Raw genomic sequence first — 18,319 nt, 5'->3', positions numbered from 1 at the left:
ATTGCCATCCAGTACACTGTTACCTTCCCCACTTGCTGGATAACTGCTTTTCCATTGACTTAACTCAAGAGGTTTGCTTCCCATCACCCTTAGGCCAGTTCTTAGTAGTCAAAGCCAAACCACATGACTTTCATTAGTGTTCCATGTGTCAGACCAATCCTCACTTAAGTGCAAACATGGACTGTGGCCAAACTCCCAGCTGTTCAGAGTCTACTGGTTGGCTGTGCATCTTGTTGGATCCTTGGAGTGTGCAGCATTCTCCAACAAGACTGTTTGAAAACATGGCAGCAAGCTGAAGCCATTTCACAAGTTTCGATACAGCTCATACTACATGTTCCAGATTCATTGGGCCTGTCAGATTCCTGGCTGCTGCTCATATTTGTCAGGATGACAAAAAGAATCTGCCATGATTTTTTCGCACTTTTCCTCCCCTACCACTATGGAAATGTTTATTCCACCAGGAACACATGGCTACTGCTACTAGCTAGTTCTTTGAAGGAGACACCATGCCATCAGACCAGCAAGCAGTAGAGCAAAGTGACACTGGTGGAGCCTGTGGACTATGGGAAGGCCACTGCAGGTAGCCAAACTCAGGTCCCACCCAGGAAGGCAAATCAGTGTATGTGTGTGTGTGTGTCCCTCCCGCCTTCTTTTCACAAGAGAAGCCAAAAATCAGTATTTTTGGTGAGAATGCTTTTGATCTATACATGTCTACTTCCATTAAATAATAAATAAAGAAAACACATCTCTTTTTTGCCCCAAATGCAGGTTGCAGGTGGCCAGCACTCTGAGACAATGAGCTAGCCAATCACTCGGTTTCTCATATCCAGCCACGCCCCCACCCCTGTTTATGTGGGATCACTACTAGAATTGTTGACATGGGGGTTGTGAAAGGCACCCTGCTTCGGTTCCCATTTCTGCTACTTAAGCTTGGAGACACTGACCAAATAGTTGGTTAGCCTCCTTTGGCCTCCCAGAGCTTATCTGTAAAATAGGCATAACCATGCTACTTATACCCAAGATGTGTTGTGAGGATTAAATGAGGTAGCTAATACACAGAATTGTTAAGATGAGAAAAAGCCCTTTGCCTGTATGCAGCTGTGAAAAGCACGGTGCCAGATTCCATGCAAATAACTCCACTCAGCTTTACCACCTTCAGTTGATTCCTGAAGATAATAGCAAGGGTACTCTCCTTGAAGTACTGGGGCTTGCTGTTCAGCATCATGTCTCCACACTTCCTGAGGTCCTCTATCTGGTGCTACTTTCCCTACCACACTCACGGCTGATAGTATCCCCTCCCCATCACAAGACCGAGGGGCCTTTGGGAGCAGTGCATGAGTAGAGGGCTGTGGCTTGTAAGTGAGAGCAGGGTAGGGTGAAGCTTTAGTCAGGTTGGACAGAGGATACCTGCTGGTGTTTCTCATTTTACTATGGACATGGCCATGGTTGTCAAGGTCCACTGCTGTGCTCAGCACCGTATTTTTGTAAAAAATACCATCAGGCATACGTTTGGCTTCAGATGCTCCTCTAAGATTTGTAAAAGCAGACCCCACAAGGGAAAGCAGAATATTTGCTTACACATTCTTGCACAGCCAGCAGAAGAGCCCCAGGGACGAGTTGTGATCAGTGAATGTCAACAAGGCAAGAATGCTGGAGCCAGTGGCAAGAGGGGGGACCTGGTTCCAGTGGGCATGGACAGCACTACTGGCACAGCCTATCAGGAACTGGAGCCACACATCAAAACTGGACAAAGTACACCATCAGTCTCCCTCATACAGTAATTTCACCTCTTTGTGGGAAAGCAAGATCTACACAGAGACAAAAGTCATGCCTTGTGTTTAGTAGGTATTGGGGAAGTGTTTATTGAATTGAATTCCAATCTTGGGAGGCTCATTTGTGTCCTCATCTAAGGTCAGAAATGTGTGTTTCTTTACCTCTTCTCACATCCTTCCTAGTGCCTCGATGCTACTACACCCACATCATTGTATTAAGCATGCCTACTGGAGCTCAAAGCATAGCAAACAGGGAAACAGTTCTCTCCACAGCTGACTGTGGTGGCAATAAGCATAAATGAATGTGGTGGTGCACATTGTAGTGTCAGAAATCTCCCAGGACATACTTCATGCATTCATTCAATGTTCACTCCTTCAGCATCCATACACTTGGGCACAAAGAGGAATCTGAGTTGGATTCTGTCTTCCAGAGGCTTTCAGTCCAATGAGAAAGCTGAGACACATCCTAAAGATTTGGGGAAGGGACCTGGTTCATAACTCAGCAGATGAAATACCTGCCTTACCATCCATGAGATCCTGGGTTTGATCCTGGGCACCACACAGAAGTACCATGGACAGCACTAAAGGAACTCCATGAGTATGGACCAGTATTCTGATATATATATATATATGTATATGTATATGTATATGTATATGTATATGTATATGTATATGTATATGTATATCTCCTCCTGCCCCTATCCCTCTCTCTCTTAAAATATAGGATAAAAATTGGGAGGTGACTCAGTGGTATCCTACATACATGAGATCCTGAATTCATTCCTTGGTACTGCATTAAAAAAGAAAAAGAGGAACTAGAGTATAGCAAGCAGTGTGATGAGTGGAGCAGATACAGTGTTGTGCATGCTATGCAGGGCATGGTTGTACTTGATGACAACTAAGAACTAAGCTGTGACGCTTGGAAACTGTTTCAAGAGGTTTAAGGATTTATGGTTAAGAGGTCAGTGAAGCAATATAAGCCCTTCTTAATGTGCAAATACTTTCCCCTGTCCATTCAGAAGTCTTGTTCCTCACTGACCTTCTCTTCCTTTGAATGTGCTTGAGGTCCTTGGTATCGCTCAGAAATTGTGGTACAGAGGCTGTCTTTAGAATGGTTAGGAGTCTGAGCTCTTGGCAGATCTTGGAAAAACTCATTAAGTTCTGTTAACCAGTTTCCTTGTTAGCAAGCACTAACACATAGCTTTAGGCTGCATGCTGTGAGGTAAAGCTCAAGGATTATAAGGAGAATTAAATGCACAAACATTGTCAAATACTGAGCATGGCACCGGTACCTGTGGAATTTCAACTGCTGTTGCCAACATCATTCTTCCCTGAACCTACTGCTCATGACTCCAGGTGTGGCTAAGCAGCGTGGACTAAAAAAGTCTTGGAAAATGGGCATTTTTAAAAATTTGTTTGTTTATTTATCTTCACCTGAAATCCTAATGAAGGGAGTCTAATCATATAGTCAGAACCCAAGGATAGCTTAAGAAGCCCATCCTCCCTGGGCCACTTTTCTTCAATATGAGTCAATTTTACACTGTTATATTCAAAATCCCTCAACTGCTAGCTGCTCAAGCAGAAGTAGATCGCCTCCCAGTAGAGACTCAGAAACTGTGGTGAGGAACCAGGCACCATTACTCTCCTGTTGGCCTCACCAATGAGTAATAGAATCAGGAACTGAGCCCAGCTTCCACTGCATGCACAGCTGGGCTCTCAGCAGGACCTGTTATACTTACAGCCCAGTGGATGCCTCTGCCCTCGAGAGTCAGAGCACTCCACCCCATCCCAAGCATCCCTAGAGAGGAAATCAGTGTGGAAGCCCACACAAAGTGGACTTTTTTTGGGGGGGGGGGCGGGGTTTATGACCATAACAACCTGGTTATTAATGAGGAGCTTCCACCTGCTTGAGAAAGACTGGAGCACGGAACCCAAGAGGCCACAGCTGAGCTATTCCCATCCGCCACACAGAGATTGGCATCATTTCTAGGCCACATCCACCTCCAGAGAAGGAGGACAACCTGGGCCACATGTCTCTCTGACTGTATTGCACTTGGTCTGGCCAGATATGCTCTCACCTAAAATGGTCCCTCACTCTCTTTCAAAGACCTAACAGAGGGGTGATACAGAGAAAACCAGAAGAATGTGACTCCTGGTCTAATCAGAAGTCCAGGGGCCCTCTGGAGTGCAAGCATGGCCTTCTGGAGTTGGCATGACAACTGTTTTCTACTGTTGACATTCGGGGAGGCATGAATTACCATAGAAAGAAGTGTAGTTTTGGACTTGCTTTTGGCAAACCTTGCTGTAAATGGTTGCCAAAGAGGGTATGAGAAATATGATTTCCCCAAGGAACTCTTTCAGGTGATCTGTACCTTTTGTCTTCTTGGTGAGGAGTTAAGAAGAGCACTTTCTGGGTTTTTTTGTTTGTTTGTTTTTTCACCTAGAAAGATCCATCATCAGGATAATCTTGGGAGGCTCTGTGGCAAAATTTAAAGCTGTCCCCTGCATTTGTACCAAGCAACTGAACCAGAAAATGGGAGGGGGTTCTTTTCATGCCCCTTTGTCTCCTAATGTTGGTGGTAGTGTTTCAGTTTCTTTCCCTGCCTAATCATATGGTAACATGGCTAAGAAAAGGAAGTCCTCTTTTAAAAAGAATAGAAAGGGGAAAACCAAGAGCCCATGAAAAGTACCTTCCAGGCTGCCCAGGTATATAGTTAGAAGAGAAACAAGGGGAGTGAAGTTGATGGTGTGTTGGAAACTTGGGAGCAACTGGTCCCTGAAATACCTTTAAAAGAAAATAAGGACCCAGATGATAGGAAAGCAGTAGCACACAGGACTTGCATTTAAGAGGCCGTGGGTTTGATCCATCTCCAGTACCACCACATACTAGAACTCAGTAGTGCTCTGGTTTAAATAATAATAATAATAAAGCAGAGGAAAGTGAGCTCCCTCCTGACTTATCCACTATAAGTTTGGATTGAAGTGGATGCTTCCCTGCATGGGTGTGGCCAGTCCACAGAACTGTACAGCATCACAGATGTCCTCAAAAGCCCTAGTTACTAAGAATAGAAAGCTTCCTTAAAGTGATTGACACACAGAAGGTAACACCTTGGCTCATGCAACTGTGTAGCCCAGGCTTCAGGCATGGCTACACTTACTGGCTAGGGGTGGTTAAGACACTTAACCTTGGGAGGTAGGCTAGAGATAGAAATTACCCAATGTGGGAATGAGGATGGCCCTCCAAAGGAAGGGAGAATAGAAGCTAGGCAAGCAAAAACAGCAGATGTCCACTATAATCCTCATCTGCCATTTACAATGCTCATCCCTGCTTCTAGATATATTCTACCATGAGTCACCACTGCACCCCACAGTGAATTGTGAGGGAGCCAAGAGGAACCCAGGGGAGCCTCCCACAGACTGTCAGCATCTCGCCTGAGCTGCTTAGCTGATAGAGCCCTGTTGGCTGGGCTCCTTAGCTGGAGTCAAAAAAGGAGGCATTTAGGTAGCTCAGGCTGGCGACCATCTTGTCTGGGCGTTGTCTGCCAGAGACAGAAGGCTCTAGGTGTCTCTTTTCTTTCCTGTGGTTCATAAGAAGACATCCAGGTCTGACAAGCAGGGAACATCATAAAAAGCAAGCACACTGTAGACGGAAAGGCAGGAGGATTTGTTTTCACACACTCCCCCCGTCCTGTCCCGGTGATTGAACAAGATGAGAAAACTCTGCAGCTTCACTCATGTATTCTCCACCAGATATAATAAGAAAGCTGCAAACTGGTCCCTAGTGTATAATATTGTTCATATGTCAGACATAATGTACTAATAAGAATATTTCATTTCATTATGTCAGTCGGAGAAGAAAGGGCAATCTAGCAGCTGCCCTAATCAGACAGATGGGAAACCAGAAATGTTACTTAGATTTAAGCAGTAAAATCGACATTGAACCAATTTGCCTTACTTAGAGGCTTTTAGTGTGTTTAATGAAAGCTCATGTCCTTGCATAAGGCAGTGTAAAAAGGGTGCAAAAGCCATAAAGCTCTCCGTCTTGTCTTGACAATGTAACCAAGGAATTTAACAGTTGAATTTCAAAGAACAACTTCAGATTTCCTTAGAAGTGTGCTTAGAGTGGGCAACATAAGGTGACTGTGTATCCTTACCCTTAGAAAATCTAAGAGACGGAGTCAGGCGGTAGTGCAGCGGGTTAAGTGCATGTGGTGCAAAGCGCAAGGACTGGCATAAGAATCCCAGTTCGAGCCCCCAGCTCCCCACCTGCAGGGGAGTCACTTCACAGGTGGTGAAGCAGGTCTGTAGGTGTCTATCTTTCTCTCCCCTTCTCTGTCTTCCCCGCCTCTCTTCATTTCTCTCTGTCCTATCCAACAATGACATCAGTAACAACAATAACTACAACAATAAGGCAACAAAAATAAATAAATAAATATTTTTAAAAATCTAAGAGAACCAGAATTTTAGGGTCATAAAGGATGACCCCATTCTAAGTAAGAAGGAAGAGATTCCAATTAATATCACTAAGAAAAGGAGTGGTCAGGGAAATCTCTCACCTGGTAAAGCACAGGTCTTGCATGTGTGAGGCTCCTTGTTGGCTCTCTGTGTACATGTGCCAGAGTAGTGCTCAGGCTTCTCTTGTTCTCATTCTCCCTTTCTCTCCTGTGAAGCTCTATTTCATGTGAAATAAATTACATTAAATAAATGTTTAAAATGAATAAACATAAGGAAAGGACTCCAGATTCGGGAGCTAGAGGGAGAAGGACTCCAGATTCGGGAGCTAGAGGGAGAAGACGATTTACCTTCCAGTGTAGAGGTAGGATTAGCAGCCAGGGTATAAGGTAGAGATGGAGGTTCGGGTAGAGGTGGCTGTTCTTCCTGCCCATAATTCAAAAGATACCTGCTGGGGCCAGAAGATGACACAGCTGGTAGAGCCCAACCTTCACCATGCATGAGGACCCAAGCCCCTGGCACCAAATGGGAGCATCAGCAAAGGCTAAGTTCTGTGAGCAATGGAATGGTGCTATGGTGATTTTCCTTCTTTTATCTCCTTACCTTTTATCTGGGGTGGGGGAGGGAGGGTCCCACTGCCAAAAGTGGTAGAATCACACAGACATACAGCCCCAGAAAAGCCCAGGAGGCAAATAAATAGATAACTAAATAAACACCCCATTTTATGGTGTTCCCATTTGGTAGCCAGGGGATCAAATCCTAGTCCTCCCACCTGGTATAGTGTGAGTCATCTTTCAGCTCAGGCAGGTTGTCTTTAAATTGTGGGTCAAGATTAACGGGCATGTCTCCCCAGCCCACACCACTCCCTCATAAAAATATGAGCCATAAAAAAATGTATATAAGAAGAAGAAAGGCTATCCGCCTTTACAGAAAGGCTGCTATGTAGCAGTGCCAGTTTAGAGCTGAAGAGGTTATTCAGACATTCAACCAACATTTACTGATTGCTCATCATGTGCTAGGCACTGCTCAGAGCTCGGAGACAAGGTCTTGCCCTCACAGAGCTCATGGCTATGCGAAGAAACAAAGTGTGCTTACTGGTGAATGAATTGGATGGCATTGTGTGTTGTGCAAGAGGATAAAGTAGGATAGATAAAGGTAAGGGCACCCTTTCAGCCAGAGTGGTCTGAGGAGGTGACATTTGAACAGAGCTGAATTCAGTGACTTCTGTAGGTCGCCATTTTAGAGTGCCTCAATCTTTTCCTCCCAGTATCCCTTTGATTCTTCATCTCCCCTCCGCCCCCACAAGCATCCATGTTTGGTGAGCTGTTACAGCTCAAAAAAAGACAAAATTTGGCTAAAACATGGATATGACTATGCAGTTGTGTGACCCATGGGAGGAAGAGTAACCACAGGGAGCTGACACAGCCTGAGCCCAAAGTAGACACCAGACCAGTCGGAGAGGCAATACACACAGATAATGAGTCCAGAGTTCCAGTAACCTGTCCAGGTTCGCTGTGGCAAAACCAAGTGGCAGAGCCAAACCAGTCTCCAGCTCTCCTAAACAATAAAACAGGGATGTAGGCTGCCACTGTAAATGGTAGTATTAGCTGTGAACAGTGTCATGGGAAGGGCCACTGACTGAAATTAGAAGGTGAGTGAGAAAACCAGTGGTATCTTTAGAGGCTGGCCAAACTACCCAGGAGGATTCCTCTGACACAAAGGTAAAGCCTCAGGTCAAGACCAATGTTGCTGACCTAAGAAGGACTGGCCGGAGACCCTTAATCCCTGGGGCCTTCTACCCACTTCACTTGGGGTTGCAATGCTATGTAAGAACCTGGGCCTTCTGCCTCCAAGGTTGAAGCATGATGTCTCTGATCCAGTTAAGGTCCTAGGCCTCAGACCAGCCACACCAAAAAGGAAAAAAGATCAGAGCTGCAGAAGGTGGTGCTCTAAGTGCCACAGTCGCATAGAAAGAAAGCCTACCCCCTGTATTTAATCAAGGAACAGGTCCACCTTATTTTCCGGCTAGTGGCAGCAGAGCCTCTGTGCTGGAATCACAGCAAGTCCTGGCCGGCCTTGCCCTTGGCTCCATCTGGTGACAATTGGCAGCTGATATCTTTGCTTCTGGCCCAAGTTACCCCTTATTAAAGATGGCATCTTTATAACAGATTTCTGCAAGTCACTGTCAACAGGAAGCTCTTGTTTTTGTGCCACTCATTCCCCTGGGGAATTGATTTGCCTGGTACTGTGATTTTGGAATAGAATATTCCAAATTTCTACTTTCTACTCTGTTCTGTAATCTAATATCAAGTTTTCGATATAGTATTAATTACTAAAGGACCTCATTTAAAAAAGAAAATTTCTCATACTAGGCAACTTGACACTACCACTAAAAACTGGATTTTTAAAAAATTTCTTTACTGGGGAATTAACGTTTTACATTCGACAGTAAATACAATAGTTTGTACATGCATAACATTTCCCAGTTTTCCATATAACAATACAACCCCAACTAGGTCCTCTGTCATCCTTCTTGGATCTGTATTCTCCCCACCCACCCACCCCAGAGTCTTTTACTTTGGTGCAATACGCCAATTCCAGTTCAGGTTCTACTTGTGTTTTCTTTTCTGAATTTGTTTTTCAACTTCTGCCTGAGAGTAAGATCACCCATATTCATCCTTCTGAAAAACTGGATTTTTTAATTGAGTCCTTTTTCTTTTCTTCTCACTTAGCTTACAGTTTTCCCATGAGCCCCACCTACAAGGCTAGGAAGAGATAGCCAAGCCTCTGGTTTGTTCTGTCTAGGTTTTTGAGTATTCTGCTGTTATTAGGAGAAACAGGCCTGTGGTCAGTCAGCTGAATTCAAAGTTGGGAAAAACTCACATCCACAATCAAGGGTTTGGTTGGATGACTTGGCACCCACTCGGATGATGCTATGGGACACTAAGCAGCCAGTGATGATGCCTGGCTATGCTTCTGTTTCAAGGGAAACAAGGCTCATGGGCACCCAGGTAAATAAACACTCACATGTGAACAGAGCTTCCCTCTGGGTGTTGGTTTTTCTTTTTTTCCTTTTTTTTTTTTTTTCTGATTAGCTGTGTGACTTAGATGGAATCTGTAGATTCTCTAAGAACAAGCCTTTCAGTAATAGCTGGAGAAATCAGGGAAAGAGGAGAAGAATCTGCTGTGTAAAAGGATCCCACAGGCCAGGTGGTGGCAGACCCACGTTCAGGTCCCTATTTAAACTCCTGGCGATTGAGAGCAGTGGATTTTTTGTACAGGTACCAAACCCCAATAGTAATGCTGGTGGCAATAAAAATAGTACTTGATTAATTAGAAAAATAATAAAAATAAAAGGGTCCCACACTTAGAGCAGAATCACCAGGTAGGAATGATCAAGATGGTTTGGTGAACTACACAGGTGAATGAATGGGTTTTATGATGGTGGGTGTTTATTTTAATGTGTAGTAATAAAAATATAGGTGGTGCCTTAGGGCCTTCATGATTCTGCTGCTCTCTCTGATCTTATCCTGCCCACACCCCCAGTTACAGCATTCCATCCCCACTGGCACCTCACCATTCTCCTGATATACAAAAGCCCCAGGACCTTTGCATGTTGTCAGTGACTGGAATAATGTTCTTCACATATGTGCAAGGTCCACTCCTTCTCATCATTCGAACCTCAGCTTCACGTGTCACCTTCTTTCCTGGCTCCTGACTTTACTCCTCACTCCCCATCTCTCTACCTATTCGGTGTTTATCACTCTAGAATATTTACTTGTTTACTGCTTTCTTCTCTGTGTCTATCCCTCCTAGACTGTGAGTCCTTTGGAGGCAGGGACTATGTCTGTCTGGTCACTACTGTCTTTTGGGTGCTGTAGGAACTGCACTTCCTGTGTAGTGGCTAGTTCTGTGAATGAGAGGAGGAAGAAACCATTGGGCGGAGACTGAAGGGGGCAAGGTCTTGAAGATACCTCAGACTTTTCTAATCAAGGGGATAGACTTTATGCCTGAAGAAGAGTAAAACGTTGACCCTCCGTGCTTATTATTATCACTGGTGGTCTCTAAAGACAGTCACTATCTGGGGCCTTCCAGTATCAGAGCTACCCCTCTTTTGGAACCCTGGGAATCCAGAAATCGAGGTCCCATCATTACTGCTTTGAAATACATATACACACTACTTCTATGAGCCAGTGGTGTGTGAACCAGTCATTTAAAGCATGGACACCCTCTGGCCCAACAACACCCCATCCATCTGTTGCCTTGGGTTGGAGGGCAACCCATAACCTGGGATGTGAGTGATCTGGTCTTGTTGGATGTTTAAATAGCACTAACAACTGGCAGTTATTGGGCTAGACGGTGCCAAGCTCTTAAATGCTTATTACTATCACTGGTGGCCTGTGAAGACAGTCACTAACCATGCTTTAAAGAGGAGAGACCAGGAAGGCTGAGAACTAGCCCATCCAGCGTCCACACTAGCAGTGAATAGGAGTCATGTGCCTACCTCCTAATAAGCACTCCATGTATATTTGTGGAATGAATGAGTGAATGAATCAACAGTGCCCTATGGGGGTGTTGGGGCTATTCAGTCCTAGAAATACTCACCTCCCACCCACTGCCTGGCTCTGCCCATGCAGTACCCACTGTTGGCTATTCCACTTAGTCCTCACCAAGGCAGGAGGCTAGGTCTCTTACAGTTCTAACCCTGCTGAGCACAAGACTTCATCAGGTAACAAGAAATACAAGAACAGAGTTGCCAGGGCTCCAGCAAGGAGTAGCGTGAAGAGGTTCAGTAGCCTACTCCCACCCCACCCCCCACGTCTTCCCTCTGCTGTGCCTTGCTCAAGCTGGTCTGCTGTTTCCTGCCAGTATCCTTAGCTTGGCTGGTTCTTGAATCATTGCCACCACCACCCCCTTCCCATTGAATTGCTTGGCTGTTTGCCCCTTTTCCATGAGATTCAGTGGAAACCTTTCTCAGGAGGGAACATCATGCCTACACCAGCACTGCATCCAGAGAAGCTTTCCTGGGATCTCTGGCTTCTGGTTTCACCTGCCAGCTCATACCCTGTCTTCTGTTCACTTAGCACATATTTCTGGGCTAAATGGGCCAGCTGGGTGCTCTGGAGCACACACAATGACCACACGGTGAAGCAGCTCTCCACAGTGGCACCTCTGGAAATGCTACTCCCCTTTCTGGAGCCCCCTCTCTAAATGTCCCCTTCAGAACATCCCCTCTCTGACTGTCCAGCCACTATCCTGATGCTCCCTCCTGAAGATTGGCCCTACACCTACACTCTAGGTTATCTTCTCTTCCAGGTTGTATTTTTCTTCTCTGCAATACTTATTCTAGCTTTAATGTATATAGCTGTTTGTAAAGTTCTTCATCATCTGTCCTGCCCACTAGAGTGCACACTCCATGAGGTCAAGGATTATGCGTGTCTAGTCATTTATGTTCCCCAGCCCCCAGGTAGCTACCCCAAAAATATATGAAGTGTGAGTTAGGAAATGAAGACTTCTACAGAATACTGTCAAAGAAGTCCCCAGATTGTTGAGAGCTAGAGCTTTGAAGACAGAATGAGCAGAAGGAGGGACCAGGAGAAGAATCCTTCTGTTTAGCAACTTCTTCTTCTTCTAGCGTTTGCCCTTCTTCCGTAGCCAGTCAACAGCGTCAGGTTGAGCCTGATGTAAAGTTTCGAGACCTCCTTTGAATCTGGAGAGCTGGCAGTCGTTGACTATGTGGGTCATAGTCTGTAGCCGCAGGGGCAGTTCGGGTCGTCTCTGGCTCCCCAGCGATGGAACATAGCAGTGCACTGGCCATGGCCTGTTCGATAGCGATTGAGGAGGGCCCAATCATAACGTGCTAGGTCAAAGCCGGGTTGACACTTACAGGGGTCTGTGATGAGGTGTTTGTTCTTTACCTCAGCTGACTGCCAACTCTGTTTCCAAGAGACTGGAACAGAGAAGTTCAGTGTAGGCATAGGGGACCAGATTGGGTGACGAGACGTCAAGCGTTGGACAGGTTGGGCGAAGATATCCGTGCATATTGGCAGGACCGGTCAAGCGTAGACGTGGGAAATGAACTTGGATGATGCCGCATCCCGACGAATATCTGGCGGGGCGATGTTGCTAAGAACTGGCAGCCATGGAACCGGGGTGGAACAGATGGTTCCAGAAATTATCCTCATGGAGGAATATAATTTGGAATCGACCAAGTGGACATGGGGGCTACGGAACCATACTGGGGCACAGTATTCTGCAGTGGAATCGCATAATGCCAGAGATGATGATCGTAGTGTGGAAGCGCTCGCACCCCATGAGGAGCTGGTCAGTCTTGCAATGATGTTATTCACTTGGTGTTACCCAGCACCTGCCCACCTCAAGAAAGCCTTAAGGAAGATTAGGAGCTTATAATACAATGGGAAGGCCACTGGGAAGTTTGCCCCCTGTTCTGCCAGCAAGCCCTCTTCTGGTCACAGTTTCTCAGCTGGAGAATGTCTATTTCAGTGTGAGCTCCAGAGGGGATCAGTACTCTGTCCAGGCCAGGGGGCATTATGATAAGAGCATGTGTTCTGTTATCAGACAGCCCCAGGGCTGATTTGGCGGCTCAGTAGTATTAGTGGGAACTCCTTGGCTTGCTACCCTCAGGGTAATGGCATTAACCTCATGGTTATAAAATGGCTGCTGTGACTCCAGTACTTAATCCCTAACAAAACCACAAAGGCAGAAAGTCAGAGAATGGCAGGCAGTAGATAAGAGGAGGCAGGAAAGCTCTTCTCACAAACCTCCCTGGATCATGAAGGAATACCCTTTCTCAGAGGTCTTTCTATGTGACTTCCCTTCCTTGTTAACTCATTTGAACTGGACCACATGGTTACTTAGCTGCAAAGGAGGTCAGGAAAAGAACTTGTCATGGTAAGAAAAGAATGGCTGCTAGGTGGTAGCCCACATGTCTGAGACATGCGTCCTGCAGTGGGTCTTTGACAGATGTCACTTCATATTGCCACTGTTGATGTCTCAGCAACAGCATCTCATCTAGAGAGTGAGAGCCCTTGTAGGGCAGAACCAAGACCTCAAAATCTTCGACATCTGATCAGATGTTATACCAGGCTTGTCAGGAGAGTCCTCTTGATGAATGACTTTACCACTCTTTATTTACTCCAGTCTTCTCACCTGAACAGAATGGGCCCCTATGATAAATATGTCCCATTGAACACGAGTTTCCATTCCCGAGTTTCCCTGTTTCCCATTGAGCACGAGTTATTACTCTTTGAGATAACAAACGGCTAATTTTAAGAGAAATAAAACAAAGATGGTAAAAGAAATCATTGAACACTGCCACCCCAAAGTGGTTATTGAGATTGTCTTGTTAAGTGTCCTCCCATATCATCCTTTCACGACCTTTCCTATTCTCTTCACACCTCCCCCTTCGACCAGCTTATCTCACACACACACACACACACACACACACACACACACACACACACACACACACACACACTTTCATTAAAATTCTGTATATTACACATATACAGGTAGTGCAGTGGTAAAGCTTTGGACTCCCAAGCATGAGGTCCCAAGTTCAATCCCCGGCAGCACATATGCCAGAGTGATGTCTGGTTCTTTCTCCTCCTATCTTTCTCATAAAAAAAAAAAAAAAGAATCTGATCTTGGGATTCCTGCCCCAAGTTCCCACACTTCTTTTTTCTGTAAAGCCTTTAAAAATAAACATGAAGGGCCAGAGAGGAGGGCTAGTGGTAGAGCACAAAGGTTCCAGATGCCATCAGGATGCTGGCCAGGCTTCCCTGGACTGAAGACCAATGCATCCTGGAGCTCCGCTTCCCCAGAGACTCACCCTACTAGGGAAAGAGAGAGGCAGACTGGGAGTATGGATCAGTCAATGCCCATGTTCAGCGGGGAAGCAATTACAGAAGCCAGACCTCCCACCTTCTGCAACCCACAATAACCCTGGGTCCATGCTCCCAGAGAGATAGAGAATGGGAAAGCTATAGGGAGGGGATGGGATATGGAGATTGGGTGGCGGGAATTGTGTGGAGTTGTACCCCCCATCCTATGATTTTGTTAATGTCTCCTTTCTTAAATAAATAAATTTAAAAAAAAAAAGAATCTGATCTTGGGATTCCTGCCCCAAGTTCCCACACTTCTTTTTCTGTAGAGCCTTTAAAAATAAACATTGTATTCTAACCAATGTTTCCATTTTTCTATCTTTCCCAGTACCTGGAACATAGGTTCTGATAGGTTCCATAGAGTCCCTAACTACTAGTTTGAGGCTTATTAACTCACTGCATCTTCCTGTTTGACTAAAAATGCAGGTACGGTGGCCCTTTCCCACCCATGTGGAGCAGCTCTAGCTCCAGGGATTTATCTGCAATGCTGACCAGATTCCCCCCACCCCACCCCAACATCAGTGGTCACACAAGTCAAGTGCTGAGCACTACCCTCAGCCAGAAATGTCAGCATGTGAAACCCTCGCTGTATGCAGAAACACACCTCATGGCATCTTGGGCCAGCCCCCAAGTCAGGAAATGCAGCTTTCAACCTCCTACTCCTGCTGTGATGTCCCTTTGGGAAATGAGCAGATTCTCTGTTCCAGACCAGAGCATGTTTCTTCTCCCTGTCCCACCCCATCTTCTCTTATGTGGCTGAGGTTGTGACCCCCTACTTCCCCATCCCAGCAGACAGTGGTCATCACATGGTTTCCCAACCTTCCTGCTCCATGGACCCAGGTCACTTCCTGTCCTCAAGAGGACAGACACATGACTTGGGCCTTGTGTGTCTGCCACACTTGCAGAATGTAGCAATAATAAGAGTAATGCCCACTGTGTGCATACTGTGTCAATCACTTTTCCATATAGGTATGATGTTTTAACAATTGTATTGTCTTATATTTTATTTTATTTTATTTTATTTATTTATTTTTTACCAAAGCACTGCTCAGCCCTGGCATAAGATGGTGCATTGGAGGTTCCAGGCATTGGACTTGGGACCTTGGAGCCTCAGGCATGAGAATATTTTGCATAGCTTTTATGTTATCTCTTCACCCCACGCACAGTATTTTGGTGCAGTGGCAGGGTCTTTGCACATGTGCAGTGCTGTGTAATTGCTTCTAAGCCCAATATATATTTTTTTTTGATCCAATGAAGCACTTCCATACCAGTGCTTCATTGTTAAAGGCCAGCTTTTTCAGAAGGGGAAGGGAGGAAGACCATAGCCCCAGAGCTTCCCCCAGTTCTTCCATTGATGTACTAGGGCTTTAACCTGGGTAGCACCCATGACAAAGAAGGTGCCCTCCTCAGTAAGCTAATTCCCAACCTCCCAGTTTTTTGTTTGGTTTGTTTGTTGCTAGAGAGAGGGACACAAGAACATCACCCACCAGCCATAGAATATACCCTGGTCTTGGTGCTCCCATAGAATGTTGGGGATTAAACCCAAGGGAAGGCATGTATTCTGCCCTCTTGAGTCACATCACCTCCTGGGCTGAGATATGGTGACTGATTTGATCCTGACCACCCAGTGAGGACCCTTACTATCACCAAAGGAAGTTGAAGAGTCTGAAGCACAGGCATGTAGGAAGTTGCCCTATCACCCAGCTACAGTCTGGCTTTAGAAGTATCCACCTTCATTTGAGTCCTTGGTCAGATGGTGGTGGGGGCTGAAGAGATAGTCCAGTGCCAGGAAAGATGTGGTAAGGAGCAGAAGAGAGGACGCTAGTCACCCAGCCAGGAGATGGTGTGAAAAAATCTTGTGTTTCAGCAACTTAAGGTCTGTGAGTTCACAAGCTTCCAAAAATTGGGGCTAAAACTGAATGTGTTGGTGCAATTTATCACAATCTCAGAGGCATCTGTGATTCAGAGGAGGAGAATGGCTGCTGGGCCAGACAATCCTCCAAAGCCCCCTCCAGCTCCCAAGGCTGTGGTTCTGTGACCATATAAGGCCATGGAGCCTGGGGAGTCTCACTGCAGCTGAGCACAGTCCTGCACTGGGAGGCAGAAGAGAAATAAAGGGGGTCTGCGCTTGGACATCTGCAGAGATCTCAAGGTAGCAAAGAGAGGAGCTGATGACAAGGAAGGCTTGGGGTCTCTCTCTGTCTGCCTCTTCCCTTGAAGCTCAGAACTGCTCAGGAGAGTTAGATTGCCACCCTCTCTCACTTCCCACTTCTATTTGAGAGCTCCTTCCTCAGCTGGTTTGCCAATTTTTCAGAGTCCAGCCAGTGGCTCCTGTCCAAAGTTGAATACTCAGAGCTGCAAAGTCAGCCCTTGTTTGTTCCCTATGTTCGCTTTCGCTTGGTGGTTTAGAGCAACCCTCAGAGTCCCTGAGTTTAGGTGGGCAGCAGTGCAACATTTAGCTTGGCCTCCTTGTGCTACCCTGGCTTTCCAGGCATGAGATATCTGATGGATTCCCTCCCTCAAATGCCTGCCTCCACCAGCGAGGCCTTGGAGAGGGATAGACCTTGTGCATCTCTGTGGTAGGCAGAACATTTATAACCAAGTCACTCAGTCGGACTAGAAAAGGTAGCCACTCTAGTGTTAGAACATATACCTTGCATGTTTGGGGCACTAGATTTGGTCCCCAGCACCCCATAAAATGGTGGTGTCATTCTCACTGGTGGGTCATTTCTGTTTCTCAGAATCTGTTTGCTAAGAAATAGTCTCTATTTATTACTCTGATCAAAATACAAAACATGTTTTAATCCTACTGGTTATAAATGACATACACCCAAATCAAATCATTTTATGCAGAAAAAAAGTCATTTGGCTTATCTTACTTAAAAGTGTAGGAATAGGGTTCAGCTTATGCATGGCTGGATCCAGTGACTAAAAGATGTCTCTGGGAATTGGTTCCACACACTGTCACTCAACTATCTAGATGAAGATCACTTTGTTGCTTCTACAGGGAGAGACAACACTGGCTGTTACTATGTGTCCAGGAATCTCCACTCCTGCTGTCCAAATATTGGCCTAGTCTTCTCCAAGGATTTAGAACTGAGCTGTCACAAGAGTACAGACACCACAGACAGGGAGGTGGCAGCACAGTAGAAAAGGCATTAGACTCTCAAACGTGAGGTCCTGAGTTTGATCCCTGGCATTGCCTATGCCAGAGTAATGCTCTGGTCTTCTTTCTCCCTCTCCTCAATAAATAAATCTTTAAGAGAAAGAGAAAGACCACTGGGCTGCCTCTTTAACCCCAAGCTAAATACTTCTTTGCCCCCACTCCCTGAGCTGGTGTTGCAGACAGTTTCTGGTGCTCATTTTGTGTATGGAATACCTGGGTTCCCTGGGCACCTAGATACAGGGAGCTAGGGCAGTCACTCAGCATCTGCCTGGCAGTCACTAACAGGTTCTCTGATGCCAGGGTTGACACTCACTCTCTGTGAGGCCTCAGGTAACCTAATCTCAAGTGTCCTCATTTGTAAAGAGAATTTAATAGTTTTTATCTTCAAGGATTGTTTTATAGATTGAATGAGATGATGCATGTTAAATCATTTAACACAGGGAGCAAATCCTCAAACCCAGGTTTACATCATTTCTAACACAAGTTAAAAAAAATTCTTTTGGGAGTCAGGCGGTAGCACAACGGGTTAAGTGCAGGTGGTACAAAGCGCAAGGGCCAGCTTAAGGATCCCTGTTTGAGCCCCCGGCTTCCCACCTCCACGGGAGTCGCTTCACAGGCGGTGAAACAGGTCTGCAGGTGTCTATCTTTCTCTCCCTCTCTCTGCCTTCCCCTCCTCTCTCCATTTTTCTCTGTCCTATCCAACAATGACGACATCAATAACAATAATAACTACAACAAAGGGAATAAATATTTTTAAAAATTTTTAAAAAATAAAAAAATGAATTATGTTAGGTGGATTTTGAGTAAAGGGTGAGGCTATTACTAATAGCTGCCAGTGATTACATGCGTTCTGTATGTGTATGATAGACACTATCTCTTTGTTCCTCACAATAGCATGTGAGGAAACAAAGGCTAAGAAGCTTAAACCTTTATGACTGGGCATAATAGTAGAATGGTTAGGCAAGAAAGACTTTTATGCCTGAGGCTCTGAAGTCCCAGGTTCAATCCCCAACACCATCATAAAC

At 45.6% G+C, this 18,319-nt stretch overlaps 1 protein-coding gene and 1 long non-coding RNA gene across 3 annotated transcripts in view; one reads left to right on the top strand and one right to left on the bottom strand.

Annotated features, from left to right (window-relative positions):
• LOC132536986 (uncharacterized) overlaps positions 1 to 6,677 on the bottom strand; it is a 30,191-nt gene extending 23,514 nt beyond the window's left edge. Inside the window, exons 1-2 of the long non-coding RNA XR_009548501.1 lie at positions 6,575 to 6,677; positions 6,329 to 6,444 (exon numbers count right to left, since the gene is read on the bottom strand). This is a non-coding gene — a long non-coding RNA (uncharacterized LOC132536986). The remainder of the gene's footprint in view (positions 1 to 6,328; positions 6,445 to 6,574) is intronic.
• The window catches only part of GNAO1 (G protein subunit alpha o1), a 194,493-nt gene that overhangs the window by 79,614 nt on the left and 96,560 nt on the right, over positions 1 to 18,319 (top strand). The gene's annotated exons all lie outside the window — the stretch shown is intronic.

Source organism: Erinaceus europaeus, chromosome 2 (assembly GCF_950295315.1).
Source record: "Erinaceus europaeus chromosome 2, mEriEur2.1, whole genome shotgun sequence".
NCBI classification, from domain to species: Eukaryota; Metazoa; Chordata; class Mammalia; order Eulipotyphla; family Erinaceidae; genus Erinaceus; species Erinaceus europaeus.
Note: the sequence above shows the minus strand (reverse complement) of the source record. Positions and strands in the feature narration are given on the sequence as shown.